This window comes from Rattus norvegicus, chromosome 7, assembly GCF_021556685.1.
Source record: "Rattus norvegicus strain SHRSP/BbbUtx chromosome 7, alternate assembly SHRSP_T2T, whole genome shotgun sequence".
Lineage (NCBI taxonomy): Eukaryota > Metazoa > Chordata > Mammalia > Rodentia > Muridae > Rattus > Rattus norvegicus.
This window is the reverse complement of record NC_141540.1, coordinates 26,306,277-26,333,788: the sequence shown is the minus strand read 5'-3', so window position 1 is coordinate 26,333,788 and position 27,512 is coordinate 26,306,277. Positions and strand designations below refer to the sequence as shown.

Sequence of the window (27,512 nt, the reverse complement as noted above, 5' to 3'; positions counted from 1 at the left end):
CCATACAGTGCACACTGGTCCTGCTGCTCTGCCAATGGCTCTGCCAGACTACCCAGTGGTCTTGCACTCTTCCTTGGCTCCAGGAATGGAGGTGTAAGGAAAGTCTTTATATATGGGAACGACACGTTGATTACTGATTTTTGATCCTATCCCAAAAGATGGTCCTGATTTGGTTGGTACCCACTAGGGGTTGGACAAGCAAGCATCTCTGGTGGCAGGTTTAGGAAAGACACAGTTGAAAGAGACTACAATAACAAACCTCCGTGGGACAACCCAGAGGCACCAAATAAACTTTGGGGAGGTCTTCTGTCTCTCAACGCCTGCCAGCCATGCCATTCCTACCCCAGATCCTGGCGACCAGTCGGACATGTTGAGTTTCACAGTCCAGGGGCACGTAAAAGGATTGATTTCTGTGTGTGAAATGGGTTTGCTTCACTGAGGAAGCTCACCAGGAGCAGGAGGGGAAGTGACTGGGTTCCAAGTGAGGGGCTGGAGAGTAGGTGCAGGACTAAATCCAAGGCCCCATGACCTGCGGCCCCTCCAGGGTGTGCCAGCTTGCGGCCCCTCGGGATGCCTTCAGGTGACAGACAGCTGGCGGGGTGGGGTGGGGGCTGCGCCCTGCTAAGCTGGCCTAGCAGAGCAGTGACCACAATGCCAGCGCCGAAGCCTGGACAGGTCCCCGCGGCCTGTAGTGGGCAGTGCGAAGCTCAGGAGGCAATGGCTGCGGGTACTTGGCAGTGGGCCTGGGCGCCGTCAGAAGCCGCCCTGGGCCTCCACCCAGCCCTGAGGGGGGACTGACAGGCCTGAGCAGAGCCCGGAGCCCGGCGCGACGCGTATCTCCGTGTCCCCTGCGCCGCGGAGTGGGCGCACGTGTCCCTCTCACCCTGCTGCGAGCCCGCGCCGGAGCCGAGTCTAAGGGGACGCGGCGCAGGTTGGTGAAGGAGGGGCCTGAGGAGATAAGGCGCTCAGCGGTGAGCGTGGTGCCTGAGGGGACAAGGCGCCAGGCTGTGAGCCTGGGGCCTGAAGGGACGTGGCGCTCATCCGTGAGCTCCGGGCAAGGCCTGAGGGGACGTGGTGCGCGGCGGTGGGCGCCGGCACGCGCGTTCTTTTTGGCGCCCGCAGCGGCGCCTGTGCGGGGCGTGTTTTCCTTCCCCAGGTGCCCGCAGCCTGGGGCGCCTCCGCCCAAGCTGACTGCTCTCTCTTCTCTCTCTCCGATCCCGGCAGGCCGCCAGAGGTGATTCTGCCTGCATGACGTCCTCCGTTCCGGAGGCGAGCTCGCCGCATGCGCCACATCAGGATCAAAAATAGAAAGAAAAAAAAAAAAGAAAAAAAGAAGAAGAAAAGAAGAAGCGGAAGAAGCGGCCGAGGCGGCGGAGGCGGCGAGGAGGAGGGGCCTCGCGCAGCGACGGAGGAGGCAGCGGGGACGTGGGGACGCGACTTTGTGTAGGCGGGTCGTGGGGCGCCCATGGCGGAGTGTGGCCCGGGCGCCACAGGTGCGGCCCTGCCCACCTCCCCCGGCCGGGCCCTCGGCGCCAATGGCGCCCTGATAGCGGGAGCCCGAGAAGGCGCGGTAGCGCCAAGGGCGGTCGCCTTAGCCAAGGTCTGGCGCACTATGACAGCGGCGGGGTTTCCCACAGAGACTACAGACTCGCAGTGTCGGGGGACGAAGTCCGGGCCAGCCCTGCCAGGGAACCTCGAGGCATGGTGCTCTGGCCGAACCCTAGCCCGGTCGCTGGTCCGGTCCCCAGGGACAGCAAGCTGAGCGGCCTGTGAGCAGCAGCAGCGTCAAGGTAGGCAGGAGACTGGCCAGCATCCTTGTGCTCACTTTCCCCGCTCTGGGGAAGTGGTGGCAGAAGGAGGCGATGCAAAGTGAGCCAGTTGCTTAGGGGAAAGGAGGGTTCAGGGATGTTTGGAGTGCTGAAGCAAGGATTGGAAAGCCCATGGCCTTGGGGAAAGAATGGAGAGGTGATCTGGAATGTGCATGAGAGCTGTGCTCTGACATCCTCAGAGCAACTTGGAGCTGTCACCTCTCTCCAGATTGACTTGGAATTAAATGGCCTTGTACCTGCCAGGGTAGGACAGGCTTTTGAGAGGTAGCTTATCCTGGTGGCACACTCCCTGTAAGGTTTCTGTTTTGTGTTAAAGGACAGGGATCGTGTGAAAATATCTTCTTAAAACCGCAGGCAATGAACATATATTATTTAATAGATTTCTTCTGATCTACTTTGTAATTGACTGCCCCTTGCAAATGATTACTTGGAGAAAGGGAACATAAACACAGATTTCCTTTTTTAGCCTCAAAAGCTCTGAGAGATTACAGTTCTGCATATTTTAATTCTTTCCTACCTGCTATAAGCAGGCCTCCAGATCAGCAAGTTCCTTTGGGATGGTTTTGCTTGGTTTTGTTTGTTTTCCATGGTGCTGTTTAGAAAGCCATGAGTTGTTTCATGAATTTTAAATTTCAAGAGGTGACACTCAGAGTTTATGGTGGTTTTCTTCAAATATTGCAGCTTAGTTGCAGTTGAAGTGGGAAAAGAAAGTTGATGAGCCAAGAAAAGTAGAGCCATGAGCCAGATCAACCATTTGGCTTCCTCAGATAGGGAGCAAGCATGGAATGTTGCTTTTTCAGAAACGAAGCGGGGTTTAGGATAGGTCAGTGAACAGTGTCTGGTGCTAACCTGTCCTTTTCGTGGCTGACAACCTTAGGAGACAGGTCAGAATGTGTCAACAGCACAGAGCTTGGCACTGGTGGTATTTGAACTCAGAAGTGCTCAGGAACTGTGAAAGTGTCTGTGTTATCATCCTGGAACCATCTAATGAAATAGACCACTTTGATGCTGTGTAAGAGGCTGTTGTGAAACTACATCTAGCCTTGTCATCCACTGCTTCAGTTTCTATGTGGACAGGGCACAGTTAAAGGGCTTAAAGATCAAGTACATTGCCTGTCTTTAAAGATCAAGTGTATCACTAACTTTTAAACCAAGAAGTGTAGTGTCTTTTTTTTGTTGTTGCTTGTGTAGTTTTTAGTGATGTATCTTTCCTCCTAGTACGTTGTTTGTTTCCATGAAAGTTGTTTTCAAGTATATATGATTATTGATTTACAGAGCTAGTCAATATTTCTGTTTTTATTGGTTAAATATTTGTGGTGAATTTGCATTGTGTTATCAGTAAAATGCTATGTGAAAGTTTTAGAGAATAGACCAGTTTGGGTAATTTTAACAACCTTTCCCCTCAAGCATTTTTGGTGACCTGTTTTCACATTTAAAAGTCTAGAATTTATTACCATTCAAAGCAGGATTGATAGGGAAGCCCAATGTACAGCGACGGTGTTGTTCCCTTTGACAGTTGTGGGAGCCAAGAAAGAAGTATGACTTGCCTATTTGTGACTTACAAAATCAAGACTGAGTATCATTTCTGTAGAAGCACATGGAAAAAATGATGAATTTTTCAGAAATCACCAGCTGAGAAATGGTGGTGCTGCTTATATTGAATTCTGAGTTTCAGATATGTTTCATTTTTCTTTATTCCTTAATGAAGCTTTTTATCAACTTTTAATTCAACATTACACCCCTAGATGCACAGTGCTAGGATCATAGTAGGTGCTCAATAAATTACTTACCGCCGGGGCAGAGGAATGATAAGAAAGTATGTATTTTCTGTAAGTTTTGTTGGTCTCTGAAACAGTTGGTTTTAGGTTTACCAGTCATATCTTGGTATCTTGTTCCACATAAGACAACTTGACAGAATCCCCTTTCTGTCCATTATGTTCAACTTATTTTTGTCTTAACCATTCTTGAAAATCATGGAAGTAGTGTGGAAACTTGATTGTACCTGCAGTATAGCAAAAGAGGCCAGTCTAGATAGGTAAGCACTTATGTTTCTCCATGAACTGATGTCTTTTTTTTTTTTTTTCTTTTTTCTTTTTTTTCGGAGCTGGGGACCGAACCCAGGGCCTTGCGCTTGCTAGGCAAGCGCTCTACCACTGAGCTAAATCCCCAACCCGAACTGATGTCTTAAAACATCTAGATTTTAGGAATTTAGTGTTGTGTTTTCTAAAGATACATCATACAGCATAAAGATAACCTCGTAATAAAATAAAGGATCAAATTCCATAAAGCAATGATTACTGCCCAGCTATCATGGCCATATGAGTAGCAGAAATTGTATTTCACTTTTTAAAAGAAATAACAAAATTGCTTAAACTTAAGCGGAGCCCATGGGAAAAGGTCCCAGTGGTGTTTCTCTTTGGTTTTTGTGCTCTTTCTAGAGAATGGCTTTAAGGAGTCAGTGCAGCCAGGTAGTCATGAGCCGATTGGTAAGCAATGTGCTAGGGTCCCGTAGGCCAGTGAGCCTGGCTGAAGAGCAGATGCTAGCCAGTGAGCCTGGCTGAAGAGCAGAGGCTAGCCAGTTAGCCCAGATTCTTTAAGGAATTATTGTGTTTCCTCTTTAAGGCCTTTTACTTGTTTACTTGTGTTGTCCTGTATTTCTTTTTTTTTTTTTTTTTTTGGTTCTTTTTTTCGGAGCTGGGGACCGAACCCAGGGCCTTGCGCTTCCTAGGTAAGCGCTCTACCGCTGAGCTAAATCCCCAGCCCCAATGTCTTGTATTTCTTTAAGGGAGTTTCTTATGTCTTTCTTAAAGTCCTCAGTCATCATAAAATGTAATTTTAAATCCAAATCTTGCTTTTTCGGTGTATTTGGATATCCAGTATTTGCTTTGCTGGGAGAACTGGGCTCTGGTGATGCCAAGGAGTATTGGTTTCTGTTGCTTAGGTTCATGTACTTGCCTCGCCATCAGGATGTCTCTGGTGTTCTCTTGTCTTACTGTCTCTGACAGCGGCTTGACTCTTCTGTAGGCCTGTGTGTCAGCACTCCTGTAGACTTGCTTTCTTTTAGCCGGATCTGTGAACATAAAGGTGCTCCTGAGTTTGTGAGACCTGAAAACCTGGTGGATTTCTTGGCACAGAAGAGTAGATCATACCTCTGCTCTCAGGTATGTAGGCACTCCTGGTGACTGGATTTTAGCTCTCCGCCCAGGCAGAAACTGGAAGGGTTCTGCCCCTGACTGCTCCTAGGTCCCTTTGCTCAGGGAGCATAGATGGTACTAGGCAATTTCCTCTTGGTTCAAGAATGTGGGCAGAGAGTATATCCAAATTACAAAATCAGGAATGAAAAGGGAGACCTGACAAAAGAATCTGAGGAAATTAAAAAAACTCATCAGATTCTACTACAAAAACCTATATTCAACAAAACTGGAAAATGTGGAGGAAATGGACAATTTTTCTAGACAGATACAAGGCACCACAGTTAAATCCAGAACAAATAAACCATCTAAACAACCCCATAACTCCTAAAGAAAAAGAAGCAGTTATTAAAAGTCTCCCATCCAAAAAGACCCACGACCAGATGGGTTTAGTGCAGAATTCTATCAGACCTTCATAGAAGACCTCATACCAATAGTGTCCAAACTATTCCACAAATTCGAAACAGAGGGAGCACTATCAAATTCCTTCTACAAAGCCATAATTACTCTTTTATCTAAACCACACAAAGATACAACAAAGATAGAGAACTTAAGACCAATTTCCTTTATGTATATTGATGCAAAGATACTCAATAAAATTCTTGCAAACCGAATCAAAGAACATGTCAAGAGGATCATCCATCAAGATCAAGTAGGCTTCATCACAGGGATGCAGGGATAGTTTTATATACAGAAATCCATCAACGAAATCCACCATATAAACAAACTCAAAGGAAAAACCACATGATTATTCTATTAGATGGTGAGAAATCGTTTGACAAAATTCAAAACCCTTTCATGAATAAAGTCCTGGAAAGATCAAGAATTCAAGCCCATATCTAAACATAGTAAAAGCAAATTATGGCAAACCAGTACCTAACATCAAACTAAATTGGGAGAAACTTGAAGCAATTCCACTAAAATCCAGGACTAGACAAGGCTGCCTACTGTCTCCCTACTTATTCAATACAGTACTTGAAGTCCTAACCAGAGAGCAATCAGAAAATGAAAGGAGGTCAAAGGGATACAAATTGGATGGGAAGAAGTCAAAATACTAATATTTGAACATGATATGGTAGTATACTTAAGTGACCCCAAGAGTTCCACCAGAGAACTACTTAACGTGATCAACAACTTCAGCAAAGTGTCAGGGTATAAAATTAACTCAAACAATTCAGTAGCCTTCCTCTACTCAAAGGATAAACAGGCTGAGAAAGAAATTAGGGAAATGACACCCTTCACAATAGTCCCAAATAATGTAAAATATCTTGCTATTACTTTAACCAAGAAAATGAAAGATCTGTATGATGAGAACTTAAAGTTTCTGAAGAAAGAAATTGAAAAAGATCTCTGAAGATGGAAAGATCTCCCATGCTCATGGATTGGCAGGATGAATATGGTAAAAATGGCCATTTTGCCTAAAGCAATCTACAGATTCAGTGTCATCCCCATCAAAATTCCTATGCAATTCTTTAAAGAGGTAGAAAGAGCAATTTGCAGGTTCATTCGGAATAACATAAAACCCACGATAGCAAAAACTATACTCAACAATAAAAGAACTTCTGGGGGAATCACCATCCCTGCCTTCAAGCAGTATTACAGAGCAATAGTTTGTATGGTATTGGCACAAAGGCAGGCAGATCAGTGGAACAGAATTGAAGACCCAGAAATGAACCCACACACCTATGGTCATTTGATCTTTGACAAAGTAGCTAAAACCATCCAATGGAAGAAAGATAGAATTTTCAACAAATGGTGCTGGTTCGACTGGAGGTCAGCATGTAGAAGAATGCAAGTTGACCCATTCTTATCACCCTGTACAAAGCTTAAGTCCAAGTGGATCTAGGGCCTCCACATCAAACCAGATACACTCAAACTAATAGGAAAAAAAGTGGGGGAAGAGTCTCGAACACATGGACACTGGAGAAAATTTCCTGAACAAAAGACCAATGGCTTATGCTTTAAGATCAAGAATCGACAAATGGGACCTCATAAAACTGCAAAGCTTCTGTAAGGCAAAGGACACTGTCATAAGGACAAAATGGCAACCAACAGATTGGGAAAAAAATCTTCACCAATCCTGCATCTTATAGAAGGCTAATATCCAAAATATACACAGAACACAAGAAGTCAGACTCTAGAGAGCCAAATAACCCTATTAAAAAATAGAGTACATAGCTAAACGAAACATTCTCAGCTGAGGAATATCGAATGGCTGATAAGCACCTAAAGAAATGTTCCACATCCTTAGTAATCAAGGAAATGCAAATCATAACAACCCTGTGGTTCTACCTCACACCAGTCAGAATGGCTAAGATCAAAAACTCAGGTAACAACAGATGCTGGCGAGGATGTGGAGAAAGAGGAACACTCCTCCATTGTTGCTGGCATTGCAAACTGGTACAACCACTCTGGAAATCAGTCTGGAGGTTCCTCAAAAAATTGGACACTCTTCTACCTGAGCACCCAGCTATACCTCTCCTGGGCATGTACCCATAAGATGCTCCAACATACAATAAAGACACATACTCTGCTCTATTCATAGCAGCCTTATTTATAATAGTCAGAAGCTGGAAAGAACCCAGATGCCCTTCAACAGATGAATAGATTTGAAAAATGTTGTATGTCTACACAATGGAGTACTACTCAGCTATGAAAAACAATGACTACATGAAATTCATAGGCAAATGGAAAGAACTAGAAAATATCATCTTCAGTGAGGTAACCCAATCACAGAATAACACACATGGTATGCACTCATTGATAAGTGGATATTAGCCCAAAACCTCGAATTACCCAAGATGCAATCTACAGACATCAGGAAGCTCAAGAAGAAGGATGACCAAAATGTGGATGCTTCTACTCCTTAAAAGGGGGAACAAGAATATCCATAGGAGGGGATATGGAGGCCAAGTTTAAAACAGAGACTAAAGGAACGACCGTTCAGAGCCTGCTCAGCACATGCCCCCCCATATATGTGTGTGTGTGTGTGTGTGTGTGTGTGTGTGTGTGTGTGTGTGTGTGTGTGTGTGTGTGTGTGTGTGTGTAAGTATGTATATCCACCAAAACTAGATAAGATTGATGAAGCTAAAAAGTGCTTGCTGGAAGGGTCCAGATATAGATCTCTCCTGAGAGATACATCAGGGTATGTCAAATAAAGAGGTCAGTGCTAGCAGCAAACCACTGAACTGAGAACAGGACCCCACTTGTGGAAATTAAAGGAAGGATTGAGAGAGCTGAAGGTGCTTGCAATTCCATAAGAACAACAATGCCAACCAACTAAACCAATAGCAAAAGACTATACATGGACTGACCCAGGGCTCCACCTGCATATGTAGGAGAGAATAGCCTTCTTGGGGCACCAGTGGAAGGGAAGCCCTTGGTGCTGACAAGGTTGGACCCTCAGTGCAGGGGAATGTCGGGGAGTTGTAAGGGGAGTGGTTTGGGAGACTGTCCATATCGGGGAGGGAGACAGGATGGGGGCTTATGGACTGGAAACCAGGTAAGAGAATAATATTTGAAATGTAAATAAAGAAATATATCTATGAAAAAAACTAAAATTAAAAAAACAAGATAAAAATTACTAAGAAGCAATCAAAAAAAGAAAATGTGAACAAAAAAAGAAATTTTAGGATTTGGAGAAAGATGAATGCCAGGTATATTATATAATATAACTATATTACCACGATCCACACTTTAATATACTTGAGAACAACTGCGTCTGTTTTTGTTTTGTTTGTTTGTTTTTTAAATAGTTAATGGAAATACAGTCCCTTCCTGTCTGTGAGACTAGGGATCCAGATGTAGTGGAATTCATTATTTGTTGAGTCCCGAACCTTTGAGCCTGCTTCTAGCACAGCTTAAGGCAAGGAAACAGAGCAAGGTAATATCTAAGCCAGTGACCAAACGATCTGGAGTAACAATTACAGGTGAAATTCTTCTTTGTAAATGAGAGGAGAGCTATAAAGGATACCTTTTAGATTTAAAACAAATGAAATGTACCCACCAAAAATCCAATAAAAAAGTTAAAATTAAAAAAAAAAACTAGGAAATACAAAAGATTCGGGTGCAATTCCACAATCATGATGTGTTTCTTCTGTGATAGCATACAGGTTAACTTACTTCTCTATGACTGTTTTCTTATTTGAAAGTAAGTAATGGGATCATCTATGGAGTGGTTGGTAAGAACAAAAGCTTTGCCTAACTTGAATAATAGGTCCCTCCAGAGCATGTGCTTAACAGTCTAGGTACAGAGAAATTTGCTGAGGGGACTAAAAACAAAACCAAACATAAAACAGGAACAACAATGATTTAACAAAATTCTGCATGCTGGAATTGAAGGCATGTTGCAACTTTAATCAGGTTTGTAGGTATTTCTAATAAACAAACAAAGAAATAAAAATCGTATTACACTTCTAGCAGTTGCATCCAAGAGAGAGAGAGAGCTGTGAGGTAGTGTGTGCTGCTACTTTCCACAGATACACCTGGGCCTCAGGCCTGCCCTCAGTGAGCTGGACCTAAAAGCAGCCTAGTTGAAATTCCTGCTGCCATGGCAGGATTCTGCAAGAACATTTTCCTTTGACAACAAGGGGCCTTTGTGGAGGAGACTTCTTGGTGGGTTCTCAAGGACTCTGCATGTCTTATTCTACAAAGAGAAGCCAAGCCAGGACTTTTAGCAAGGCCAGCCAGTTGTTTGGGGAAGTCTCTGGTCCTGTGGCAGAGGGTGAGGAATGGTTGAAAAAATGTCGGCTCTGCTGAGAGCAAAGGATAACCTTCTAGAACTATGACCTCCTAATTCAGGACATTCCACTCCCTGCCCATCCTCCTGATTCTTATGTTTGCTACGAGTAAAAGATCCTGGTGCAGCCCCAATATTCTCATGCCTAGACTTGGAAATTCAGGAAGAATGATATTTGAGAAGTAATGGCTATGTGGTTACAATGTAGTAACACAGGGTCCAGGCTGACGTTTGCTTACTGATGTCCCATTTAATTGTCTTTTTATATTTGAGAAAGGGAGGATGTCCAACTTAATATATAAAAGAGACATAAAGTTATAATTTTATATATGCCCTGTAGTTGATCCCTACGATCCCAAGAAAAGGGAGTGATTATTTCAAAAAGTAGGATTATAGACCATTGATTTTGTGAAATACATAGATGTGTATATGGAAACAATGCCAGCTGTCTAGGACTGCACATTAAGCAAATATTACCAGGTTTTATATAGCCAAATGTATAGGAGAAAGCTATTGGCCTCTAGAAAACAGGGAAAACCTTGGGATTCAAAATTTATGTCACATGCGTTGTCTCAGGTGGTAGATTTATTTTTAAGAAAAATCTCCCTTATCCATGCTCCCTAGAGATTTGGGTGCTAACAAAAATCTCTTATCAATTCAGGGTTGTAACCAACTCTTCCCATTAAGAGAATTGATGACTTCCAATGAAGCAGAGAGAAATATCTAGCTTTGGAGTAGAGGTTGTCAAAGGGTTTTCCCTGAGTCACATGAGAGACTGCAGGGAAAGGCCCCTACAGAAACTGATCAATTTGCGGAGAGCTAGTTAGCAGGTAGGCCACAGAACCTCGCAGTAACATCATCAGTAAGCCTTTCCTAGGAAAATCTCTTGTCTCTAAGACAGCACTAGAATCTTCTGGGATGTCACCAGTGTTGTGGTGACACCAACTGCCTTTGGCATATTCCTTCAGTTCCCTTTGGGTTCACAAACAGGCATGTTTCGCCAGCTGCTCAGGCTAGTTCGAAAAGAGAGTAGAGATCAAGGAGAGACCAGAAAAAGGCAGAAGGATGCAGACCTCCTGTCTAGTAAAAAAGGAAGAATGAAATCGTTCTGGGGAAGGCTTGGTGAGTCCAGGGCAGAGTTGGGGAACATCCTTGAGGAGATAGGTTTGAGACGTTCCTTCCAGGAGTAGGCCTTGCAACAAAGAACCTTGGGATTTCTCAATGACAGACCAAGAGTCCAGAGTTCTGATGATTAGTTTGACAGAGAGCCAAGAATTGGCAAGCCTGCAGCTTTTTTTCTGGGAGCTTTGTAATTTCGAGTGCCAATACATGCCAGGAGGAGGCATGATGAGATTAACAATGTGACCATTCATGGTTGGGAGTTGAAGCACTTCATCCTCTAGATTACTGTAGGTTACATAAGTCTCTGATGATAAGAACAAGGAAGGATGCACCCCTAGTCATGAACTAAGATCTCAGACACTTTGGGTTTGAACACACTCATTAGAGATTGATGGTTCTAAGCATTAGGAACTCCAGGATTTACCTGTACCACATCTGATATGAGATGACAATGTCCCATGTCTGGATGTCTGAGGCAGCTTATGGCTTTCAGGGCAAGGGGTCCTCTAATAGTGAGTGTGACTTATGTATGGCAGTGAAGATTGGGAAGAAGGACATAGCTTAAGAGTCCAGTTTGAAGAAAGCTTTTCTGCTATTTCAGGGAATCATATAGTCTCCAGCCTTTCCATTTCCTCAACCTCCTTTCTGGGACTCAGAATGGTCTTTTCCTCCCCTGGGCCATCAAATATGCAATTTCACTTGTGTTTATCTATCTACAGGTTTCGGTAGGAAGGCATCATCCTGAAATGATATCAGTAAGCAAGAGAAGCGTCTAAAGAAATTGGAAGAACTAAAATTTGAAACCCAGAAGTGTAAATTCCAGAGGGACGTACTTTCTCAAATCCTGGACCTTTATATCTATGATGATTGGGACTATAGGTAGTCATTATGCCCAGTCACCTGTTCACTGTCTTGTGCTCTCTCTGCTAACCCAAGATTTCTTTACATCAAGAGAGTTTTTCACTCCTCATCCTGGATTTCAAAGAGCCTTGGCAGGTGTGGCCTGTTGAGATAAGCTAGGTGCTGTGGGCTTAGGGTCAAGCTCTTTTGTACTTGAGCCTGAGGTGCTTGGAGTTGGATTGGTTCTGTCAACAGCTGGAAGGACCTGGTCACATTTGCTGCATCTAGGAGTGTGAATGAAATGCCTGCATGTCATCACTCTTTTACCCTGAATCTGTTCATTGTTCACTGATTCTAAGGCACCTCCCTGGATATAGTTGGCATTCTAATTGTACTTAAATATGGGTTGGTATACATGTATGTGAAAGTATTTGTGAGTGTTTTGCTCAGGATCAGGACATCTGGGGACCTTTGATGGGCTCTGAGGATTTGTTTGATGAACAGTTTATAGGTCATGATAGTGATGAGTCTGTGGAGGCCCACATTGATCAATAGAGCACTTTGCACCTTCTATTTACCTTGGTGGAAGATAGGACTCTCTGGAGGGAAGGAGATGTTATAAATCCTCTGCCCTGTCAAAAGTATTTATGCCCTCTGGGAATTCATGTAACGATAGGAAACAATGATTGAGAATCCCTGCTTTCAAAACAAAAGAAATGTCATTGCCACTTTCTGTTGGACCTAAGGTTGTGGCACAAACTTGAGGAAACTTCTTACAGAACTAGTCAATGCCTTCATGCTCACCTGGCCAACTCTTGAAGGTCAGCTCCCTCCAATTGGTACCCTGGCTCTATTGTCCTGTACCCAGGATAATAAGTTTAATCAGCACCAATAGGACCCAGTTCAAAGGAGCAAGTCTGTGATATATACTGGCTTTAAGTAATATAATACAGAGAACAGTCTGATTTCACCTATTTTTTGCCCGATTTGAACTTTATTTTTTTACTTTTCATTTTTTTAGCTATCTATGAATCGTTTATTGTGACCTAGAAACAGTCGCTTTGGAAACAAACCCTTGATACTTGTAATTCCCAAGCAGGCAGTTCTCAGGCTCTGCCCACTCCTATACAGAGAGTCTGCAGAGCCATATCTCCCCAGGTTCTTAAGGAGTTCTTATTTCAAAATAAATGTTTGCTGATTTGCATAGAAATATTTTCTATGGAAGAATCATGCTTGGGGTTTCACTGTTGTGTTTTTGCTCTGGTCTTAGAGATTACCACATGCTTCCCTCACCCCCATTCCTTAAATTTTAATTTTTTATTGGATATTTTTTATTTACATTTCATCTAATTCTGAGTTCATGAGCTCAGATGGTTATTTTTTCCATGGGCCATGCCCTACCACAGGCTGGATGTTGAATTGCCTATACTTCAATCTGAACGTGGGATGAGAATGATGGCTGTGCATTAAATGAACAACTCAATATGTGACGCCATGGAGAAGTACAAGGAGCTCATACAAGAGAACAATTCCTACAGTGAGTCACTGACAGAGATGAAACCCCAGCACTTGGCAGGGAATGCTTCTGTCCAGCTATGACTTTGAACAAAAGTCAGGGCTCTGGTTCTGCAGTGTCTAACTCTTAACAGGAAGCCTGCCTCGTGGCAAGGGTCTTGGATTTGTAACTCTTGGACTTAGTTGTTCTACATGTGAAGAGTGTAGAAAACCCTCCGATTGTTATTTTTACCCATTAAGGATTCTCTAGATAGAAAAGATTTGCACCATGGTGGGAATATCAATCAACTCTGAACCTCTAGGACTCTGACATGAGATTTAAAGATTTATGATCCATGAGAAACACATGGAAAGATTGTATAGCTACTGGGTCTTCTATCACCCTCAGAGGGGATTTGCCCTCTACCTGCAGGTGGTTTTAGCATACCATGGACATATAAGCTCCCATATGTACCATTTCTTCTTCCTTGATTTATATAAACACTCAGTGTCAGGATTTTCAGAAGTACTTTGATTCATATTGAATTTGGACTCTGGATTTGACTGCCTTTAATTGGTGCTGACTTGTATAGTGTGGCTCTACTCTGGGGATGTTGGAGGATGAGGACCCTTGAAGGGATGATTGTACTTGCAGGAGAGACAGGCAGATAGAAGCTGGCTGGTATTTACCATTTTTTGTTTATGGTTCAGCATCAGGCACTTCCAGCTCCTGCGTGAACGGACTCCATAGAAGAACAATATAAAGATTTTGCTGAATGAGAACAAAAAACTGATGGTGGAGCAGACTGTTCTGCCAGCATCCTGTGTGGAGGCAAAGAGGTTCTGTGAAGAGGCCGGAATGAACATCTGTGTCCCCAGAGCCAAGCAGTTGCAGGTAGGATTAGACCTCAAGGTCAGGTTGCCCTCATGTCTAACCATAAACATAGACAAACGAATGTAACTGTCCATTGACTTATCCATGTACTGACCTATGTCTCATCCAAGTGTTCATTTATGTGATCGTTTACAAGGCTTTCTGTTGGGGTAGCCTTTTTGAAGAAACTGCATATTTGGAAGGCAAATGCCCCTGCTATTCTAGAATCTGCAGTTTATTACGGGAGATAGGCTGACTACATCACAGCACTACATGCCTTTATGTGTGGAGGAGGGTGCTATGTGGGAGCCCCTCTTTAGACTAGCACAGAGCTTTGAGGGATGAGGCAAATGCCTGTAGTTCATTTGCTTTACAGGGATCTTGTGAGATTCCAGGAAGTAAGTAGTTTGCAAGGAGGAGAGCCTGGTGGAAATGCCAAATAAATGGTTCTCATTGTCATCTTTTGGTGCCTTTTGTTCTTTCTATCCCCTTTTCCCTATATATGAAGATGGTCTCTTCATGCTTCATACATCTTGGGTACCTGACAGAACCTGAGTAGCAGCATGTCAGTCCTATTTTGTTTAAGTGCTGCTGGACATTTCATATCTGCATCTTATACTCTGAAGTTGGTTAGAAGAGCAGGGATGTGGAAAGGGTTTCAAAAGGTGAGGATAGGCATGAGAGATTTGAGACTTCAAGAACAAAGTTCTCCATCTATACCCCACATTCTGACCAAGAAGAGTGCTATCTAGGCCTTTTTATTCCTCTAGGGAAAATTAGCTGAGTTAGTGATTCTCTCTTAAAATACCTGCTTTGAATAATCTATATTATGATCTTCCTCCAGCATGATGGAATCTTCATTGTTTTCTGCCGACTTATGGTTTTTCGTGTGTGTGTGTGTGTGTGTGTGTGTGTGTGTGTGTGTGTGTGTATGCATTGCTGTGGTGACCTGTAATTTGTGGGTATTCAGGGAGGCCAGTTAATGACATACAATTTTGTCCAGTCATTCTCTAACTTAGTCCTTTGAGCCTAGGTCTCTCAACAAACCTAAATCTTCCTGTTTTGTGCTGGTCAGTAGTCTTTGCATCACCTGTCCAGTTCCAGGTGTTGCCACCTCTGTTATTTGTCTCAACACATTCTGAATAGCTAAACCATTCAGCTATTTTAAAAGTAAGGATTAGATTTTGTCACTTTACCTTAATAGAGGTATCCCCCTGGAAGATTCTGGTCTGTCTTATTGCCTTAACCATGATCGTGCATGGAATCCTATAGTGCATCCCTCTGCTGACATTGCTTTGCTGACTATATCATGGGCATGGCATTCTTCAGGATACATTCCCTCTCAGTGTTGTACAGGGTGCAGCATTTCAGCAAAGTCACTGTAGCCTTTTCTTTTGCCTCCTTCTGACTGATGTTGAGGTTGTTTTAATATCACATGAATTATAATGTGATGAAAAGTTCCTGGGTACTGACCATGAGTCACTTCTTCTGATGCTTCCAAGGTCTTCTATGAGGGAAGCAGGGTAGTTTTAGTGAGGGGCCTATGATGAGTCAACATGGAGCTTGCTGGAGGCTTTTCTTCTGTCTTGGGAATTTGGTGATGTGTTGTTTAGTTTATCTGTGCAGAGTTTGTAACTTACTTGTAGGTCCAGCAAGTATCTGCATAGCAAGATTTCCTGAAGTGGAAATGAGTACAGGCCAGGGCAGCACAGCCTGCTTGACTGTAAGAGACTTGTACATAACATAGCTCCCACTAATTCTTCATTCAACAGAAAACCTGCTGGATAAAAGGTATGTTTTCCTTAGTGTGTGTGTGTTTGTGTGTGTGTGTGTGTGTGTGTGTGTGTGAATGTGTGTGTGTGCATGTGTGTGTATTTGTGTTTTAGTTTGTGCAAAAATATAACTGTGTTGCCTATTTCCAAGTTTACTGAGAAAACCACTCTGAGAGTTCACTTTGCGTCATGAAACATCAAATACAGCAGCCCAATCATTTTGGCCTCTCCTCCTAGCTCTGTACAGCAAAAGGACACAAAAGCACTTGTAAAGTTCAATTTTAACGGTATTAGGGGCAAACCTACCAATCTGCATTGAAATCCTTTGGAGCACATTAAAGGAATGGAGTACATGGAGGTAAGGGGGAGGCTTCTCTATAAAATCCATGAGTTTATATTCCTTCTTTGTCCTTTGTGAATTGTGAAAGCCCACTGAAAGGTTATGTCACTCACTGTGTCTTCTCCAAGCTTGTTTTCCACATTGCCTGCTCCCATTTCTTTCCAGCTACCTTAGCACAGTACAACTTCACCTTGGAGTCTGGCTTGGATTGTATTCACTGAGAAATTGAGTTGCATGGAGTTGTATTGGCATCCAGCAGAAGTTCCATAGCTGTGCTGTGGTGCAAGAACAGGGCAGGTTCAGGAGCGGCTTTAGATGCACAAATAACCTAAAGCATCCCCTGTGTTATCTGTGTAGCATTCTGCAAGGGCTGTTAGTCAACATCATTTTCTCTGAGTTAAAGTCAGCCTCAGTGGGGGATAGGAGGAATGAGGATCTTAAGACAGGTCTGGTAGTGTAAGAACAGGTAGGCCTATGAGAAGCCATGTACAGAAATTGGAACAGAAGTTTTAGTTGACCCAAAGATTACAGAACAAGGAGTAGGTGTCAACAGAGCAACTAGGGCTCATCAGTGCTGTGGTAGTCCCCGAGCAGCCCTGAAGGAGAATCTGTCCAGACGTCCATCAGCTAAGGGAGTGAAAATGTACTATACGGTGGGGCCATTCCATGGATTATGACTCAGTGTAAGATAGTCCATGCAAGCATTTACTTACTTACTCAAAATATCTGTGACACAATCACATTATGGGGAGAAAAACTGTTCATTTGTATCCTGGGTATGGAGATTTCCTATGATTCTGTTCCAATAGCCTTGGGCACGAAGTCATTCAAGTTAAGGTAAAGAGAGCTGCTATTAGAAGAAGCTGCACACTTTGGGGGCAAGCCTGAAACAGTGGCCAAGAACAGAGTCTAATCCACCACCAACATATGATCCTTTGCTGGGAAACAAGCCTGATCTACACAGCCTTGGGAACGAGCTAAGCCAGATTGGGGAATAAGGCAAGAACCATGATTCTATGTTGGTTTATGGGAGGACAGCACAACACTGACTGAGTTGTTTATAGGCTATAGGCTATGCCTGCTATGTACATATCCCACTCAACATTTGTTTTTATGCCTTCAGAGAATCCTGGGGGGTCTTTATATTAAGGATTACCTCAGAAAGTAAACACTTGACTGCAATGTACTATGCTTATATTGTGTGAACACACATGTGTTGTGTGTTTGGGAGTGTGTATTAGTGTTTCTGTGTGTCTGTGTGTGTTTGTATGTGCACACAGGTATGCATGCCTCCACTGACATTACACTCATCTAATGACCAGAATAAGGAAGGATTAGAGGAAACAATGCAGGACACTCTGAAGCAGAGAGAACTGATCACCCAGGAAAGTGACTTGGGAGAAACAGTGTAGAAGAATTGTGACATCTTTGAGATCAGGTAGGAACATAGGCTGGCAGAAGCCAGTTGGGTTTCCTGTCCTATATAACTATCCTTTGTGGGTGACTGACCACCTACATGGTTTCAGCCTCAGTCAGCTAAAGAACTACTCAGAGTATTATTCTGGTACAGTTTATATGGATTTTGTCCATGATGCAATATATGTGATCTTCAAGATTTCTTGGTATTTTCTACTTCTTCTTTCTCTTACCTCTGTGGTAAACTCTGAGAACATTTTCTTTTCTGTTCTCTCACAAATTGCCTTACAATGACTATACACATACAGGGGTTCTGTTCTGTTTGTACACCACCATCACCTTTAATGCTCAGTGTGTACACTGGGAAGATTTACACGGAGCCCATTCTCAGTGATTACAGGATGTATGCAGTGCCCATGGTTTTGATGTGAGATGGTTTCTCTGTGTATTTACAGATACAGTGGTTACAAATGGAACCTAGGCAGGTTCCTTCCTGCAAAAATAATCTGAACCTTCACTTCAATTCTGAGCAGGTTCTCCATAAGACATCCACATGGTATTCTAGGTTGCTCATATCTCTCTTGAACTCAGATTCAGACATAGCCACAATGTTGTTATTCAATATAATATACCTGGACCAGTGACAAAATATGCTCATTTTTCTTTTGATTCCAGTACTGTGCATAGTCCACAGTTCGATTTCTAGCTGTTTTTAAAAGCTGATATATAAATCGAAGCCCATTTACTCTATGACACTTGGGGATGCAGGAAATGACCTCAGTTGACAGGTAATGCTGGATTGTCCAACCGAATAGAGCTGACGTAAGAGGGAGAGCTGAATCAACAAACCCTCACTAATCCTTTTTTCCCTTGCTCTGCTAGGTCTAAAATTCTCCAGCGAAACTCGAACATGGCATAGACCAGAACAAGATCTCCCTTGGAGAGCAGTGCCACAGGAGGAGTCTAAGTGTGCACAACAAATACACCACTATTACATCGCATCCTTAATATCCATAGCAGTTGTGGGCTGCATTTTCCTACTTTAGTTTGATTTCTTTGGATTGAATAGGCCATACTTTCATCTCGGCTCTCCCGAGCAAGCGTGCACATTTGAAGAAGCGTGCACAGAGAAGAGCTGATGCACATCAATCGAGAACTGCTGAGCATCCAGGAAGAGTGTGCACATGTACATTTGTACTTGTCCTGAAGGGTCACCCAGAAGAGTTTCATGGAGATCAGTCCACAACATTGGAAAAACTTTGAGTCAAAGACTGTCATATGTTTTATACTCAGTATTGGATGGCTTTGTCCTTCATACCCTCACTCCAACAAGGCAGACCTACTTACATTCCCCTTGAAAAGATTATTACCATCAGTAACTGCTTGTCTACTGTGTTTCCAAGGCAAGTCATTGGCTATAAGTCAATTCTGCAAACGAGCATCAAAAGAATGCTTAGGACAATTCCTCTGTTTACATTTTGGTTTGACTTTTGATTACTTTGGTTATTTGGTTTTCCTTATATTCATTTGAAGTTTTGTTATTTATTCATTGTTGTTTTGTTCATTCATTTGATTTGCTATTTTGATAAGGATACAAACTGTATATATTGACTACCTGCATCTGGATACTATTGATGTATTCTGGTGAATAAAAGAGTGATCTCAAACTCTCAACTCTTAAGAACCTTCTTTATTGAGGTGTGGTTTCACCATCTGATGTCCCACGGCTATCAGGCAGGGATGGATCTCTGCATTCTCATGGGGACTGGGCATCATAATTACTTCCCAGTTAGACTGAGATACAAAGGCAATTATACTTTCACTTTAGACTGTGTTTCCAACTCTGTGAATTCCAAGTTCATCATGCAAAAATTACCCAATGTATATACTTGTTTTTAAATATTTAGTTACCACTAAATTATACTCTTCTGTGGATGAGAATGTTAAACAAATTAATGGGATAAACATCAAATTTTCTATAATATCTCCCAGGAAATATAAACATTGTATAAGGGAGATGAAAGCAATCAGGAAACCTGCACCAAAATCCCGTGGTGGAGAGTGCTGAACACCCAGAAATGCGGACAATCCTGAGATCACAGGACACACCGCCCCTTCCGCCCAACTCTTCCCACATCCCTGGCCCAAGAGTAAACTGCATAGTGCCTCTGGATATAGGAATGTAGGAGCAGTCAGTGGCAGGAACCTGCTTGGTCCAGCATGGGCCCAGAACTGAATCGGGCCCAGAGCATATTTGAAGAAAACCAGAGGCATACAATTCTGTGTCTCCTGATTGTGGCATTTTTCAAATTTAAGCTCTAAATGCCATGTTGTTGTTGTTCTTTTTTTTAATTGGATATTTTTCATTTCCATTCCAAATGTTATTCACTTTCCTGGTTTCCCAGAAATAAGCTCCAATGCCACCCGTCCCATTCTTCTATAATGGTATTCCGTTCCCCATCCACCCACTTTCCCAACTCTCTGGCATTCCCCAAACTGAGGGTCCAGCCTTGACAAGACCCAGGGCTTCTCCTTCCATTCGTGTGCAAGGAGACCATCCTCTGCTTCATATGCAGTTGAAGCCATGGGACGGTCCATGTATAGTCATTGGGTAGTGGTTTAGTCTCTGGGAGTTCTGCTTGGCTGGCATTGTTGTTTTGATGGGGTTGCAAGTCCCTTCAGCTCTTTCAATCTTTCTGTAATTCCTCCAACTTGGATCCAGTTCTCAGTTCAATGGTTTGCTGCTAGCATTTGCCTCTTTATTTGACATGCTCTGGCTGTGCCTCTCAGGAGACATCTATATCCGGTTTCTGTCAGCCTGCACTTCTTAGCTTCATCCATCTTATCTAGCTTGGAGGCTGTATATGTATGGGCCAAATATGGGGTAGACTCTGAATGACCATTCCTTCAGGCTCTGTTCTAAAGAATAGAATACCTCTCCTATGGTTAATCTTCCCCTTTTAAAGAAGGAGTGAAGCATCAGAATTTTGGTTATCCATGAGTTTCATGTGGTCTGTGCATCTTGGGTAATTTGAGCATTTGGGCTAATATCCACTTATCAATGAGTACATGTCATGTGAGTTTTTCCATGATTGGGTTACCTCACTCAGGATGATATTTTCTACTTCATTCCATTTGTCTATGAATTTCATGAAGTCAATGTTTTTGATAGCTCAGTAGTACTCCATTGTGTAGATGTACCACATTTTCTGTATCCATTCCTCTGTTGAAGGGTATCTGGGATCTTTCCAGCTTCTGGCTATTATAAATAAGGCTGCTATGTCCCTAGTGGAGTATGTGCCTTGTTGTATGTTGGAGCATCTTTTGGGTATATGCCCAAGTGTGGTATAGCTGGGTCCTCAGGTAGTACAATGTCTAATTTTCTGAGGAACCTCCAGACTGATTTCCAGAATGTTTGTACCAGTCTGCAGTCCCACCAACAATGGAGGAGATTCCTCTTGCTCCACATCCTTGCCAGCATTTGCTGTCACCTGAGATCTTGAACTTAGCCATTCTGATGGGTGTGAGGTGGGATCTCAGGGTTGTTTTGATTTGCATTTCCCTGATGACTAAGGATGTAGAGCATTTCTTTAGTTACTTCTTAGCCATTCCATACTCCTGAGCTGAGAATTCTTTGTTTACCTCTGTATCCCATTTTTTAATAGGGTTATTAGGCTCTCTGGAGTCTAACTTCTAGAGTTCTTTGCAACTTTGGATATTAGCCCTCTGTCAGATGTAGGATCGGTAATGATCTTTTCCCAATCTGTTGGTTGCCAATTTGTCCTTATGACAGTGTCCTTTGTCTTACAGAAGCTTAGCAGTTTTACCAGGTCTCATTTATCGATTCTTGATGTTAGAGCATAAGCCATTGGTGTTTTGTTCAGGACATTTTCATCACTGCCCATGTGATTGAGACTCTTCCCCACTTTTTTGTTTCTTCTATTACTATGAGTGTATCTGGATTGATGTATAGATCTTGATCCACCTGTACTTAAACTTTGTACAGGAGGATAAGAATGGATTGATTTGCATTCTTCCACATCCTGTCCCCCAGTTGAACCAGCACCATTTGTTGAAAATGCTATTTTTTTCCATTGGATGATTTTAGCTCCTTTTTCAAAAATCAAGTGACCACAGATGTGTTGGTTCATTTCTGGTTCCTCAATTCTATTCCACTGGTCTACCTGCCTGTCTCTGTATCAGTATAATACAGGCTTTGTCACTATGGCTGTGTAATACTGCTTGAGGTCAGGGAATGCTCATTCCCCCAGAAATTCTTTTATTGTTGCAGGTAGTTTTTGCTAGGTTTCACTATCCTGGCTTTTTTGTTGTTCCAAATGAATTTGCAAATTGCTCTTTCTATCTCTATAAAGAATTGAGTAGGAATTTTAATGGGGATGGCATTGAATCTGTAGATTCCTTTTGGCAAAATGGCCATTTTTACTATATTCATCCTGCCAATCAATGAGCATGGGAGATCTTTCCATCTGCTGAGATTTTCTTCAATTTCTTTCTTCAGAGACTTGAAGTCCTTGTCATACAGTTCTTTCACTTGCTTTGTTAAAGTCACACCAAGATATTTTATATTAGTTGGAACTACTGTGAGGGGTGTCATTTTCCTAATTTGTCTCTCAGCCTGTTTATCCTTTGAGTAGCAGAAGGCTAGAGATTTGTTTGAGTTAAATTTATAAGCCGACACTTTGCCGAAGTTGTTGATCAGGTTAAGTAGTTCTCCGGTGGAACCTTTGGGATCACTTAAGTATACTATCATATCATCTTCAAATATTGACATTTTGATTTCTTCCCTTTGAGCTCCTTTCACTGTCTGACTGCTCTGGCTAGAATTTTGAGTACTATATTGAATAAGTAGGGAGACAGTGGGCAACCTTGTCTACTCCCTGATTTTAGTGGGATTGCTTCACGTTTCTCTCCATTTAGTTTGATGTTAGTTACTGGTTTGCTGCATAGTGTTTAGATATGGACCGTGAATTCCTGATCTTTCCAGGATTTTTATCATAAAGGGGTGTTGAATTTTGTCAAATGCTTTCTCAACATCTAGTGAAGTGATCATGTGGTTCTTATCTTTGTGTTTGTTTATATAATGGATTAACATTGATGGATTTCTGTATATTTAACCATCCCTGCGTCCCTGGGATGAAGCCTACTTGATCATGATGGATGATCATTTTGATGTGCTCTTCGATTTGGTTTGCAAGAATTTTATTGAGTATTTTTGCATGAGTATTCATAAGGAAAATTGGTCCTAAGTTCTCTTTCTTTGTTGGGTCTTTGTGTGGTTTAAGTATAAGAGTAATTGTGGCTTCACAGGAGGAATTTGGTAGTGCTCCATCTGTTTCTATTTTGTGAAATAATTTGGACAGTATCGGTATGAGGACTTCTGTGAAGGTCTGATAGAATTCTGCACTAAACCCTGAACTGCTTTTGGATGGGAGACTTCTAATAACTGCTTCTATTTCTTTAGGAGTTATGGGGTTGTTTAGATTTTTTTTGTTGTTCCTGATTTAACTTTGGTACCTGGTATCTGTCTAGAAAATTGTCCGTTTCCTCCACATTTTCTAGTTTTGTTGAATATAGGCTTTTTTAGTAGGATCTGATGATTTTTTTTTAATTCCCTCAGACTCTGTTGTTATATCTCCTTTTCCATACCTGATTTTGTTAATTTGGATAAATGCTCTGTGATCTCTGGTTAGTCTGGCTACACGTTTATTTATTTTGTTGATTTTCTCAAAGAACCAGCTAATGGTTCTGTTGATTCGTTATATAGTCCTTTTCGTTTCAACTTGGTTGTTTTCAGCCGTGAGTTTTATTATTTCCTGCCTTCTACTCCTCTTGGGTTCATTTATTTCTTTTTGTTCTAGAATCTATAGATGTGCTCTCAAGCTGCTGACATATGCTCTCTCCCATTTCTCTTTGCAGGCACTCAGAGCTATGAGTTTTCGTCTTAGCACTGCTTTCTTTGTGCCCCATAAGTTTGGGTATGTTGTATCTTCATTTTCATTTAATTTCTTTCTTTATTCCTTCCTTGACCAAGTTGTCATCGAGTAGAGGGTTGTTCAACTTCCATGTATATGTCGGATTTCTGTCGTTCTTGTCGTTATTGAAGACCAGCCTTAGTCGGTGGTGGTCTGATAGGATGCATGGGACTATTTCTACCTTCTTATATTTTTTGAGGCCTGTTTTATGACCAATTATGTGGTCAATTTTGGAGAAGGTATCATGCGGTGCTGAGAAAAATGTATATCCTTTTGCTTTTAGGGTGGAATATTCTATAAATATCTGTTAAATCCATTGGTTCATAACTTCTGTTACTTTCTCTATGTCTCTGTTTAATATCTATTTTCACAATCTGTCCATTGATGAGAGTTGGGTGTTGAAATCTCCTACCATTATTGTGTGAGGTGAAATGTGTGCTTTGAGCTTTAGTAAGGTTTCTTTTATGAATGTAGGTGCCCTTGTATTTGGAGCATAGATATTTAGGATTGAGAGTTCATCTTGGTGGATTTTTCCTTTGATGAATATGAGGTGTTACCTTTTTAATGACTTTTGATTGGAAGTAAATTTTATTTGATCTTAGAATGGCAACCCCAGCTTGTTTCTTCAGGCCATTTGCTTGGAAAGTTGTTTCCAGCCATTTACACTGAGGTAGCGTCTGTCTTTGTCTCTGAAGTGTGTTTCCTGTATGCAGCAGAATGCTGGGTCCTTTTTATATATCCAGTCTGTATGTCTATGTCTTTTTATTGGGGAATTGAGTCCGTTGATGTTCAGAGATATTAAGGAATAGTGATTGTCGCTTCCTGTTGTTTTCATTGTTAGAGGTGGAATTATGGTTGTGTGTCTCTCTTTTGGTTTCATTGCAAGGAGTTTATATTCTTCCTTTCTCTATGGCATAGTTTCTCTCCTTGTGTTGGAGTTTTCCATCTATTATCCTTCATAGGTCTGGACTTGTAGAAAGATATTGTGTAAATTTGGTTTTGTCATGGAATATCTTGCTTTCTCCCTCTATGTTAATTGAGAGTTTTGCTGGGTATAGTAGGCTAGGCTCGCATTTTTATTCTGTCAGGGTCTGTATGACATCTGTCCGGGATCTTCTGACTTTCATAGTCTCTGGTAAGAAGTCTGGTGTAATTCTGATAGTTCTGCATTTATATGTCACTTGCCCTTTTCGCCTTACTGTTTTTAATATCATTTCTTCTTTTGTGTATTTGGTGTTTTAACTATTATGTGACTGGAGGAATTTCTCTTCTAGTCCAATCTATTTCGAGTTCTGTATGCTTCTTATACCATTGTGGGCATCTCTTTCTTTAGGTTAGGGAAGTTTTCTTCTATAATTCTCTTGAATATATTTACTGGCCCTTTACGTTGGGATTCTTCACTCTCTTTTCTACCTATTATCCTTAGGTTTGATCTTCTCACTGTTTCCTGGACTTCCTGGATGTTTTAGGCTAGGAGCTTTTGCGTTTTTACATTATCTTTGATGGTTGTGTCGATGTTTTCTATGGTGATTTTTGTATCTATGGCTCCTTGTCTCTTCCTTGGATTTACTGTATCCAGGGTTGTCTCCCTTTGTGTTTTCTTTATTGTTTCTGGATGGTTTTGGTCAATTCCTTCACCTGTTTGGTTGTGTTTTCCTGTAATTCTTTCAGGCGTTTTTGTGTTTCATCTGTAAGGGCTTCTACTTGTTTACTTGTGTTGTCCTGCATTTCTTTAAGGGAGCTATTCATGTCCTTCTTAAAGTCCTCGATCTATAGCATAAAGTGTGATTTTTAAATCAAGTCTTGTTTTTCCAGTGTGTTTGGCTATTCAGTATTTTATTTGGTGGGAGAACTAGGCTCTGATGATGGCAAGTAGTCTTGGTTTCTGTTGCTTAGGTTCCTGTGCTTGCCTCTAGCTGTTGGGTTATCTCTGGTGTTTGCTTGAATTGTTGTTTCTGAGAGTGGCTTCACCCTCCTGTAGGCCTCTGTGTCTGCACTCCCAACGAACTGTTTTCCTGTTTTCTTTCAGCCTTTTCTGAGAACAGGTGCTCTGATCTCCTGTGTGTGGGCAATCCTAGTGACTCTCTTACATCTCTAGGCGGGGGCAGGAATCACAAGAATTCTGCCTCTGATTTCTCCTTGGTCCTTGCACCCAGGGGGCACAGTTGGCACTAGGCGATTCTCTCTTGGGCAGAGGGAATGTTGGAATGTTGTCATCACTGATTTCTCAGGAGTCTCCACACTTCTCAGGGTCCAGCTCTCTCTCCCATGGGATTTAGCTGCAGGGAACTCTGCTTCTTAGTATTAAAAACAAAGCAAAACAAAACCACAAAGATGTGGGTTTATTGTGCACATTAGCAGGTCCAAACAGGAAAACTCACAAAAGTATATATACCATTTACAATAGCAACTCCCAATATAAAGAATTTGAAAAACCATGCCTGCTCCAAGTTGGCTGACATAGGACAATATAACATTGCCTCCTTCAAGCCTTTACCTTTGCCACCATTTAACAGTGGCAACTAAGAAGTCGCAAAATTTAATAGTTGAAATACATAGTGATTATTCTGCACAGTGTCCCTGCCACCCACCTTGACTTACAGAACCCCTTCAGGATTTCTTGCCCATTAATTAAGTAAGTAGGGAAGGAGTTGAGGAGATCATGCTCTAGCAACATATCCCCCAGAATACTGCATTTTGCCAAGAGTTCAATGTGTTTTAAGCCAAATCCTACTGGAATAGATAGTGATGGTTATTTTCCAGTAAATATGGAGTGAAAAATAATTTTTACCCCAATCTGACGTATAATCTCACGGTTTAGGGACACAACTGCTATACACTTGACAACTATAGCAATCACCCAGAACATCTGCATAAAGCCTGTGACCGTTGGCCACATGAGGATGAGTGTCTTTCAAAGATCACTAAGATTCTTGGTAAGACTTTCCCATAATTTGTGACTTGGCTTCCCACAAACATGATCCAGTTGTCTAGAATCTCCTCCTTTTTAAGTGTCTCATCCTTGTTTTTGTCTGGCTCATACACCAGATGCTGGGCCTCAGCCTGTGCATGGTCATCATCGTGAGGGAGGAGCCAATGGTGAGTCTCGTTCTTGTCCAACTTCCCATCCTTGTTCAGATCATGGAAATCATTGAACTGCCCCTGTTCTGACAAAACCCAGTCTGGCTCAGGGCCATTGTCCTCACGGGAAAATCATGTCCATGATGTACTCATCCTAGTTCACAAACCATCTCTGTTCTTGCTGATATCCTCCAGGGTTTCCAGAAGTACAATCTCCTTCATACGTTCGAACTACTCTGGGTGCAGAAAGGCAGTGAACTCCTCCTGAGGAGCTCTCAGGTTGCAATGAAAGTCTGAAGCATTAAATCTCCTCTCATCTTGTGGCAGAATCTTTTTAAACGTGTGATGATCAGAGCTATCTTGGAATTCAGCATGGTTTCCCAGGCAGTAGCCATAGGTGGCCTGCTTTTTTCTTCCCAGGAGATCTTTTCATCTATGTCACTATCATAATCGTTCCAGACTTTATCCACATTATCGTAGATGTGTCTTTTCTCTACCTGATTGATTCAAACTTTCAGCTCCTCAGTAGTAACAAGGCCATCTCCTCACTGTCAATTGGATCAATAGTTTTCCCCAGCCTCTCCTTGCTCTAGTCTGGGCTTAGCTGATCGAAGGTCTTGGAGTCCTTGCCCAGGAAGACCTCTTGATCATACTGGAAGCTCTGGTTGTTTTCAGACTGCCACTCCCTCAGCTCCTAATCTGACTGAACCAAGCGCTCTTTGCACACCATGTGCTTGGCAGGCATCACCAGCACCAGTACCAGCAACAGCCCTAGGGCAAGTCCCAGGCAGACACCGCCTGCCATGAGCAAAGGGAGGCAGC

The 27,512-nt window shown here is 42.3% G+C and overlaps 1 long non-coding RNA gene across 24 annotated transcripts; it reads left to right on the top strand.

Moving 5' to 3' along the window:
- Positions 1-660: 660 nt before the first annotated feature.
- Positions 661-19,290, top strand: LOC103692795 (uncharacterized). Of its 24 annotated transcripts, XR_015625148.1 has the most exons (10): positions 661-931; positions 1,225-1,790; positions 13,127-13,257; positions 13,926-14,109; positions 15,735-15,879; positions 16,098-16,218; positions 17,010-17,199; positions 17,523-17,638; positions 18,292-18,404; positions 18,499-19,290. It is a non-coding gene; the product is annotated as an uncharacterized LOC103692795 (long non-coding RNA). The 24 variants fall into 24 exon arrangements; XR_015625151.1 differs by lacking the exon at positions 16,098-16,218; XR_015625155.1 differs by lacking the exons at positions 15,735-15,879; positions 16,098-16,218.
- Positions 19,291-27,512: the final 8,222 nt, after the last annotated feature.